Below are 11,379 nucleotides of genomic sequence, written 5' to 3' on the forward strand. Positions count from 1 at the left end.
CAAATAGGCAACTTGTCTAGTGGCAAATACCAAGAGAAGTGGTGAAGTGTTGTCATTTGGGAGACGTTCATAGAAAGCACCTATCCTTGGGACTCCTAAGGTTCTTGAACACCTATGTATATTATCATTGATAGCATATCCTTTAAAGAGAATAGAAACCATACCTAAATACTGGTTTGCTCATCCTGGTGTTTGACAACCTGTGAATTGTTAAAGGGTTGTATTATCATTTAAAAATAACATAGCCTTTAGACAGCCTACATGTTCTGGAGTAGTTTCCTCACCCATGAAAAGGAAGTTGGAGTAGGGAAGTTCTGAGATGTTTTCAGAGCCAAGTTCATTGATTTTTCAGTCATTTACAGTGTGTGCTCTGAGTATCATAGAATGCTTTACAATGTGTTAAGTCTTGCTGGTCCTGTGGGGGCACGCAGAATAATAGTTTTATTTGCATATAGTGTGCAGTCTGGAAAGGATTTAATTTAGTAGTGTTAGACCAAAACTCAGATTTTAATGGCATTTTTGAGGGGGGGTTGTTAACAAAATACAGAGTTTAATTCAGTACCTTTGAGATAGGGCCTAAGGTTCAGTATTTCTTAACTCCCACTCATGTTCTTTCATTGGTGGACCAAACTTTCAGTACCAAAGGGTCTAATATACAGTATATTGGGGAAAAGTAACGGAAGTGTCTTTAGCATATAGCAGACACTATTGAATAGGAAATGTAAACTATGTTTGGGTGCTTAAGCTCATTCTCTTGCTCTCTACAGAGGAGCACACTACAGAGTGTGCTGATTCTCTTTCTGAATTCTCCCTTCTTGCTTACTTTTCTGGCCCTCTGCTGTTAGTTCCTCTGGTGTTCTTCTCCAGCCCCATACTTGAGCTCTGCAGACTGTCAAAGCATATGTGTTTGTATGTGTTTGGGGGTGGTGTAGGGGTGATTCCACCCCAGATTTTTGTTTTTGCAAAACAAAGGAGATTTCTTTCTAGTAGGTTTAAGAACTTTAAGTTACTATTATTATTTTTTAATGTTTATCTTTGAGAAGGACAGAGAGACAGAGCATGAGCTGGGGAGGGGCAGAGAAAGAGGGAGACAGAATCTGAAGCAGGCTCCAGGCTCTGAGCTATCCAGTGCAGAGCCCTACACAAGGCTTGAACTCATGAGCCTCCTTGAGATCAGGAGCTGAGCTGAAGTCAGATGCTCAACTGACTGAGCCATTCAAACACCCCTTGGATGATCTTTATTTTAATTTCTTTCTCTCTAGTTCTGAACTTCAACACATAATGTGGGGTTAGGTGGAATGCCTCTTAAAACATTCCAAGCACTACAGACATTTCTCTTTCTGAGGTTGTATTGTTATTTTATTTGTGGTCTTCCTGTCCACACTCACGGATGAATATGACTGTTCTCTAATTTTGAGACCATTTCTTTTGAGAATCATTTCTCATGTAATAATGATGGTTCTTAGTTCTTAGTATTCGATTACCAATGCGTTTAGATGTGTTCCCTGGGCAAGGAAGAACTCAGGTACTTGTCAAGAGTCAGCTATGTTGAAGGTGTATCTTGCTAGAATCACAGATGGGGAGTAGTGATATCATGAGTCACCTTCATGTCAGAAAATATTTTAGTCACTGAAAATTACCTGTTGTTCCCAAATATACTAGTTTTCTGAATTGTCTCTGAACAAAGAGTAAAAAAAGGCAAATAAAAACCCCACAGTGACTTCCAGAACTTTGCTATCAGCTCACTTTCTAAATAATTGTGTTCTAGCCTGGATTGAAGATTTTGTTTTATTTTGTTTTTAAATTAATTTTTTGTGTATAAGCTTTTGCATGGACATATGTTTTCATTTCTCTTGGGTTGACACCTAGGAGTAGAATTGCTGAGTCATATGGTAGCCGCGTTTAATCATTTGAAGAACTGCCTGGGTGTTTTCTGAAGTGGTGTCGTTTTACATCTCTACCAGCAGAGTGTGAGGGTTCAGATTTCTCCACGTCCTTGTCAACACTTACTGTTTTTGATTCTAGCAATGCTAATGGGTATGAAGTGGTATTTCATTGTGGTTTTTACTAATCACTAATGATGCTAAGCCTCTTTTTACAAGATTGTTGGCTATTTGTTTATTTTCTTTAGAGAAATGTCTATTCAGGTCCTTTGCCTCTTGTTAAAATTGTGTCCTTTGTTGTTTTATTGTTGAGATGTAAGAAATGTTATATATTCTGGGTAGTAGAGCCTTATCAGATACCTGGTTTGCAACCCATTCTTTGTGTTGTCTTTTTACTCTCTTGACGGTATTCTTTGATGCACAAAAGTTTTTAATTTTTATGCAGTCCAATTTTTCTATTTTTTTCTTTGGTTGCTTGTACTTTGGTGCATGTAAATAATCATTGCTTAGTCCAAAGTCATTATGATGGCTAGTTTTATGTTGTCAACTTGGCTAGGCTATAGTAACCAGTTATTTAATCAGACATTAATCTAGGATACCTGTTAAAATACTTTATAGATGTAGACGCAGATACAGACAATGTCTACAATCAGCTGGCTTTAAGTAAAGGAGACTGCTCTCAATAATGCGAGTAGGCTCCTCCAATCAGTTGAAGGCCTTAAGAGAAACACCTGAGGTTTCCTGGTGGAGAATAAATTCTGCATCAAGTCCTGCCTCAATTTCCAGCCTGCCAGTCTGTCCTACACATTTCAGACTTTCCAGATCCCCACAGTCAGTTGAGCAAGTTTCTTAAAATAAGTCAGTCTCTATGCTGTGTCTGTCTATGTATGTGTGTATGTATGTATGTATGTATCCATACATCATCTGTTTATCTATCTCTATTGATTGATCGGTCTGTTAGTCTATCTGGTTGTTTATCTGTCATCTCCTATTGGTCCTGACTGATTAACAAAGATTTACATCTATGTTTTCTTCTCCAAATTTTATACTTTTAGCTTTCACATTTAGGTCTTTGATTCATTTGAATTAATTTTTATATATAGTGTGAGGAAGGGGTCCAACTTTATTATTTTGCATGGTGATATCCAGTTATCTTGGCACCATTTGTTGACTGGTCTTGGCACCCTTGTCAAAAATCAATTTGTCATGTATATTATATATATATATATATATATATATATATATATATATATATATATATATATATGCAGACTTGCAATTCTATTGCATTGATCTGTAAGTCTAGCCTTAATGCCAACACTTCACTGTCTTGATTGCTGTAACGTTGCAGTAAATATTGAAATCAAGAAGTATGAATCCTCCAATGTTCTTGTTTTTTTAGATTGGGCTATTCTGGGTCCTTTGCATTTCCATATGATTTTTAACATCAACTTGTTCTGACGAACAAAAAGAAAGTTGAAACCGTGATAGAGATTGCATGGAATTTGTGGATTGCTTTGGGAAGTATCCCCATTTTAATAATATTAAATCTTCCAACCCATGAACATGGGATGACTTTATTTATCTTCATCTTCTTTAATTTCTTTCAACAATGTGTCATAGTTTTTCTTTTCTTTGTAGTGTACAAGTCTTGCACTTCTCTTTAACTTTATTACCTAGGTACGTTACTGTTTTTGAGGCTATTGTAAACGGAATTGTTCTCTCTTAAAAAAAAAAATTACTGTTTATTTATTTTCGAGAGAGAGCAGGGGAAGGGCAGACAGAGAGGAAGACAGAGGATCTGAAGTGGGCCTTGGGCTGACCGCAGAGAGCCCTGTGTGGGGCTCAAACCCATGAATCGTGAGCTCATGAGCTGACTGGAAGTCGGATGCTCAACCGACTGAGCCACCAGGTGCCCCAGGAATTGGTCTCTTAATTTCATAGATGATTCATTGCCACAACTGATTTTTGTGTATTGATCATACGTCCGTAATATTTTTTTTCTTTGCTGTAAGCTTCCTGAAGAGAACAAATGTGTACTCTGTAGGTCTAATGTATTTGTGTCTTAATGAGGTTGATTTTATATCCCCGAGAATCTAAGCCTTTACTGCTTTTCATTAGTAGCCTTTACATTATTCCCAGTGACCAGCACTGTCAGCCACAGCAATGTATAAAATCATATGATGAGACTAGTTGTTAGGCATTAACTGAAGTTTAATTCCTCTCTCCCAAACATTGATCTTTGCTTCCTTATTTGTTAGGTATGTGCTTAGAATGAAGGATGTTTATTACTGTAAAAGGGCATAATTTCCATGGAGGGTATGAAAATGAAGCACATGCAATAAAGACAACAGTATGAAAACCAACATCCCATGTTGTCTGAGTTGTGATTATTCTGGAATAGTTTGTTACAATTTCAGATCTTCGAATCCCTGTCTCTAGTGATTCTGAACATTGGTATAACAAACCTAAAAGTGCCTCTAAAATTATATGAGGGGGTCATTTAAAGTTGACACTTTAGAGAAATTTTTATTTAGCATTTTGTGTGTGTGGGAGTGGGGCAGTGAAAGGGAGGCCTCTTGAGATTAAAGCTTCTCATCCATGCAACTTTTTGTCCAGTTAAACATAATTCTTGACATTAAAGCGTGATTTTTGAAAATTGAACCATTTATTAAACTCACATTTTTACAACTATTTTGTAACTGATCTTCCTGTTTTTCAAAACTCTATGTTTATATTGAAGTATTTTAAAGCAAGATGTAGACATTTTAACATTTACCTCTAAATACTTCTTAAAAATAACATGGGTCCTGCATAGCCAAAGTATTATCAAAACTAACAGAATAACTTTTTATAATGAGATATAATTGACATGTAACATTAATTTCAGGTGTACGACATAATGATTCAATATATGTGTATATTGTGAAATGATCACCACAGTAAGTCTAGTTAATATCTGTCACCACACATAATTACAAAACATTTATTTCTTGTGGTGAGAACTTGTAAGATGTGCTCTTTCAGCAGCATTCAAATATACAATGCAGTGTTATTAACTGTAGTCACCACTGATTATTACATCCCAGGATTTATTTATTTTGTAACTGGAAGATTGTACCTTTTTATCTTCACCCTTCTTCTGCAAACCATCAATCTGTTCTCTATATAAAGTTTGTTGTTTTTTTTGATGCCACATATAAGTGAGATCATAGGGTATCTATCTTTCTCTGGCTTGTTTCACTTAGCATAATACCTTTTAGGTCCATCCATTTTGTTAGAAATGGCAGGATTTCCTTTTTTTATAGCTGAATAATATTCCAATGTTTGTATGTAAATATATTTTCCACACTTTCTTTAGCAGTTCATTTATTGATAGCACTTAGGTTCTTTCTGTGTCTTAGTTATTATAAATAATGCTGAGCGTGGGGGTGAATATATCTCTTCGAGTTACTGTTTTTGTTTCCTTTGGATGCATACCCAGAAGTGGAATTGCTGGATCATATGGTAGTTCTATTTTTAATTTTTTGTGGTGCCTCCATTCTGTTTTCCAGACTGGCTGCAACAGTTTGCATTTCCACCAACAATGCATGAGGGTTCCTTTTTGTCCGCATTCTTCCAACACTTGTTATCTCTTGTCTTCTTAATTATAGCCATTTTAACAGGTGGGAGGTGGTATCTCATTGTGGTTTTGATTTGCATTTCCCTCATGATCAGTAATGTTGAACATCTTTTCATGTTCATTCTGTTGGTCATCTGGATGTCTTCTTTGGAAAAATTTCTATTCAGATCCTCTGCCCCTCTGTTGAGTTATATGAGTTTATGTTTTTAGGATATTAACCCTTACCAGATATGGGATTTGCAAGTATTTTCTCTCATTCCATGGGTTGCCTTTTCATTTTGATGATGGGTTCCTGTGCTCTGGGAAAACTTTTTGTAGTTCCAATTGTTTATTTTTCTTTGGTTGCCCTTGTCTGAAATGATCCAAAAAATATTGCTAAGACAAATGTCTAAGAGTTTACTGCCTGTATTTTCTTTTAGGAGTTTTATGATTTCAGGTGTTACATTTAGGGTCTTTAATCCATTTTTTATTTATTTTTGTGTACAGTGTAAGAGAGCATTTCAGTTTCATTCTTTTGCATGTAGCTGTCCAGTTTTCCCAGCACCATTTATTGAAGAGATTGCCCTTTCCCTACTGTATATTCATGCCTCCTTTGTCATAGATTAATTGACCACATAAGCATGAGTTTATTTCTGGGCCCTCTGTTCTGTTTCATTGCTCTCTGCATCTGTTTCTGTGCCAGTACCATAATGATTTGATTACTATAGTTTTGTAGTATAGTTTGAAATTTGGGACTATGATATGATACCTCTAGCTTTGTTCTTTTTTCTAAAGTTTGCTTTGGTTTTTGTTTTGTGTGGGGTGTGTGTGGGGGGGTGGGGGTGGGGGTGGGTGGGTAGATGGTTCCATACAAATTTTAGGATTATTTGTTCCAATTCTGTGAAAAATACCTTAGGTGTTTTGATAGGGATCGTATTCAAGCTCTAGATTGCTTTGGCCAATATGGACATCTTAGCAATAATAATTCTTCCAATCCATGAGCATGGTATAGCTTTCCATTGATTTATGTTGTTTTCAGTTTCTTTCATGAATGTCTTATAGTTTTCAGTGTACAGGTCTTTCACATCCTTGGCTAAGTTAATTCCTAGTTTTTGGTTTTTTTTATGCAATTGTAAATGGGATTGTTACTTAATTTCCCTTGCTGCTGCTAGTTTGTTATTAGTATATAGAAATGCAACAGATTTCTGTATATTAATTTTGTTTCCTACAACTTTACTAAGTCATTGATTAGTTCTAATAGCATTTTGGTGGAGTTTTTAGAGTTTTCTGTACATACTATCATGTCATCTGCAAGTAGTGACAGTTTTGTTTCTTCCTTACCAATTTGAATACATTTTATTTCTTTTTGTTGTCTGATTGTTCTGGCTGGGACTTCCAGTAATATGTTGGATAAAACTGGTGAGAGTGGACATCTTTGTCTTGTTCCTGATCTTAGAGGAAAAGCTTTCAGCTTTTCACCACTTAATATCTTGTTAGCTGTGGGTTTATCGCATATGACTTTTATTGTGTTGAGGTATATTTCCTTGTAACCGCTTTGTTGAGAATCTTGTGTCTTCAATTTTGAACTTCTTTATTAGCTCTATTAGGTTTTAGGTGTAAATTATTTAGGGTTTTCTATACATAAAATCATGCCATCTGCAAATAGAAATAGTTATACTCTTTTCCAACCTGGATGTTCCCTTTCTTTTTCTTGCCTAATTGCTCTATCATTATCTTTTGCAGTCATAATTTCTGTCAAGTCCAACTTCCTAAATCCTTTTTTCTTTTTTTTTAATAAAATTTTATTTTGCAGATCTAAATTCCCTCATGAGAAGTTTACAGTTTATAGTCATGGTCAGGTTTTGTATCAGTTATTTCTAGAAATAACATTCATTGTGTATTGGGTAAAAGAGTGATAGTTGTATTTATATCTTAACTAATCCAAGTGGGGTGTATTCTTGGATTACTTTATCATCTGGAATTGGTCTCTGTGATTTTGTTCCTTTAGTTCCTCATCATTCTAATGAGCAGTGTGTGTTAACCAGCCATGTACTTGGTAGAGCAAACGAACTGTGGAGATCAAATTGTTCTAGAGAGCCCAAACAGTGAGATCAGCCAACTCTTCATTAGTAGTAATTTGTCTGAGGAACCAGACTGCATTTCGTCATTGTGTTTCTGTCAATTCTTGCAAATTCTACTATTTTTACTTTTTAAATTTAAGTTAGTTAACATACTGTGTAATAATAATTTCAGGAATAGAATTTAGTGATTCATCACTTACATATCACAGCCAGGGCTCATTCCAACAAGTTTCTTTCTTAATGTCCCTCACCCATTTGGCCCTTCCCCTGATCCAACACCCTGCCAACTACCCTCAATTTGTTCTCTGTATTTAAGAGTCTCTTATAGTTTTTTCCTCCCTCTGTTTTATATTACTTTTGCTTCCCTTCCCTTATGTTCATCTAATATTATTTGTCTTTCTCTATTTTGCTTAGGATAATACACTCTAGTTACATCCATGTTGTTGCAAGTGGCAAGATTTCATTCTTTTTGATCAGTGAGTAATATTCCATTGTGCATATATATATATATATATATATATATCACATTTTTATCCATTCATCAGTTGATGGACATTTGGACTCTCCATACTTTGGCTAATGTCAATAGTGCTGCTATAATTGGGGTGCATGTGCCCCTTTGAAACAGCACTCCTGTATCCTTTGGATAAAGATGTAGTAGTGTAATTGCTGGGTTGTAGGGTAGTTCTATTTTTAATTTTGGGGGAACTTACATACTGTTTTCCAGAGTGGTTGCACCAGTTTACATTCCCACCAACAATGCAAAAGAGATCCTCTTTCTCCACATCCTCACCAACATCTATTGTTGCCTGAGTTAATTTTAGCCATTCTGACAGGTGTGAAGTGGCATCTCATTGTGGTTTTGATTTGCATTTCCCTGATGATGAGTGATGCTGAGTATTTTTCATGTGTCTGTTAGCCATTGGATGTCTTTGGGAAATTGTCTGTTCATGTCTTTTGCCACTTCTTCACTGGATTATTTGTTTTTTTGGGTGTTGAGTTTGATAAATTCTTTATAGATTTTGGATACCAACCCTTTATCTGATATGCCGTTTGCAAATATTTTCTCCCATTCCATCAGTTGCCTTTTAGTTTTGCTGATTGTTTCCTTTGCTCTGCAGAACCTTTTTATGTTGATGGGGTCCCAGTAGTTCATTTTTGCTCTTGTTTCCCTTGCCTCTGGAAACATGGCAAGTAAGAAGTTGCTGCGGCTGAGGCTCAAAGAGGTTGTTGCCTGTTTTCTCTGGGATTTGGATGGATTCCTGTCTTACGGTTAGGTGTTTCATCCATTTTGAGTTTATTTTTTTGTATATGGTGTAAGAAAATCGTCCAAGTAAATTCTTCGCCATGTGGTTGTCCCGTTTTCCCAGCACCATGTGCTGCAGAGACTGTCTTTATTCCATTGGATATTCTTTCCTGCTTCATCAAAGATTAGTTGGCCATACATTTGTGGGTGTATTTCTAGGTTCTCTGTTCCGTTCCATTGATCTGAGCGTCTGTTTTTTTTTTTTTTTTTTTTTTTTAACGTTTATTTATTTTTGAGACAGAGAGAGACAGAGCATGAACGGGGGAGGGTCAGAGAGAGGGAGACACAGAATCTGAAACAGGCTCCAGGCTCTGAGCTGTCAGCACAGAGCCCGACGCGGGGCTTGAACTCACAGACCGCGAGATCGTGACCTGAGCCGAAGTCGGCCACTTAACCAACTGAGCCACCCAGGCGCCCCTGAGCGTCTGTTTTTTATGCCAGTACCATACTGTCTTGATGATTATAGCTTTGTAATAACAGCTTGGAGTCTAGAATTGTGATGCCTCCAGCGTTGGTTTTATTTTTCAAGATTGCTTTGGCTATTCGGGGTCTTTTCTGATTCCATACAAGTTTTAGGATTGTTTGCTCTAGCTCTGTGAAGAATGCTGGTGTTATTTGATAGGGATTGCATTGAATATGTAGATTGCTTTGGGTAGTTTCGCCATTTTAACAATATTTTTTCTTCCTATCCAGGAGCATGGAGTGTGTTTCCATTTTTTTGTGTCTTCTTCAATTTCTTTCATAAACTCTCTATAGTTTTCAGTGTATAGATTTTTTACCTCTTAGGTTAGATTTATTCCTAGGTATTTTATGGTTTTTGGTGCAATTGTAAATGGGATCCATTCCTTGATTTCTCTTTCTGTTGCTTCATTATTGGTGTATAAAATGCAACCAATTTCTGTACATTGATTTTATATCCCATGACTGCTGAATTCATGGATCAGTTCTAGCAGTTTTTGGGTGGAATCTTTTGGGTTCTCCACATACAGTATCATGTCTGTGAAGAGTGAAAGTTTGATTTCCTCCTTGTGGATGTGGATGCCTTCTATTTTTTTGTGTTGTCTGATTGCTGAGGCTGGGACTTCCAATACAATGTTGAATAACAGTGGTGAAAGTGGATATCCTTGTTGTGTTCCGACCTCATGGGGAAAGCTCTCAGTTTTTCCCTATTGAGGATGACATTAGCGGTGGGTCTTTCATATATGGCTTCTAAGATCTTGAGGTATGATCCTTCATCCCTACTTTCTTGAGGGTTTTTATCAAGAAAAGATGCTGTATTTTGTCAAATGCTTTGTCTACATTTATTAAGAGGTTTATGTGGTTCTTACCCTTTCTTTTATTAATACGATGTATCACATTGATTAATTTGCAGAGACTGAGCCAGCCCTGCATCCCAGGTATAAATCACACTTGGTTGTGGTGAATAATTCTTTTAATGTATTGTTGGATTTGGTTGGTGAGTATCTTGTTGAGGATTTTTACATCCATGTTCATCAGGGAAATTGGTCTGTACTTCTCCTTTTTAGTGGGGTGTTTGTTTTTGGAATCAAGGTAATGCCTTGTAGAATGAGTTTGGAAGTTTTCCTTCCATTTTCATTTTTTTGGAACAGTTTGAAAAGAATAGGTGTTAATTCTTTTTTATATGTTGGGTAGAATTCCTCTGGAAAGCCCTGGACTCTTGGTTGTTGAGAGATTTTTGATTACTGATTCAACTTTACTGGTTAAGGGGTGTTCAAATTTTCTATTTCTTCCTGTTTCAGTTTTGGTAGTTTATATGTTTCTAGGAATTTGTCAATTTCTTCCAGATTGCCCAATTTGTTGTATACTTGCTCATAATATTCTCTTATTGTTTGTGTTTCTGGGGTTTTGGTTGTGATCTCTCCTCCTTCATTTATGATTTTATTTATTTGGTCCTTTCCTTTTTCTTTTTGATCAGTCTGTTTAGAGGTTTATCTGTTTTGTTAATTCTTTCAAAGAACCAGCTCCTGGTTTCATTGTTTTGGTCTACTCCTGTTTTTTTTTTTTTTTTTTTTTTTTTAATTTCAATATCATTGATTTCTGCTCTAATCTTTATTGTTTTCCCATCTTCTGCTGGTTTTGGGTTTTATTTGCTGTTCTTTTTCCATTTCTTTTAGGCGTAAGGTTAGGTTGTGTGTCTGGGACCTTTCTTCCTTCTTTAGGATGGCCTGGATTGCTATATGCTTCCCTCTTATGACTGCCTTTGTTGCATCCCAGAGGTTTGGGGCTGTTGTGTTTTCATTTTCATTGGCTTCCGTGTACTTTTTAATTTTCTTTTTACTTTCTTGGTTAACCCATTTTTTCTTTAGTAGAATGTTCTTTAATCTCCAAGCATTCATGGTCTTTCCAAATGTTTTCTTGTGGTTGATTTCAAGTTTCATAGCATTGTGATCTGAATATATGCAAGGTATGCTCTTGATCTTTTTGTGCTTGTTGAGTACTGATTTGTGACCTACTATGTGATCTGTTCTGGAGAATGTTCCATGTGCG

This window comes from Neofelis nebulosa, chromosome 14 (assembly GCF_028018385.1).
Source record: "Neofelis nebulosa isolate mNeoNeb1 chromosome 14, mNeoNeb1.pri, whole genome shotgun sequence".
Classification (NCBI taxonomy): domain Eukaryota; kingdom Metazoa; phylum Chordata; class Mammalia; order Carnivora; family Felidae; genus Neofelis; species Neofelis nebulosa.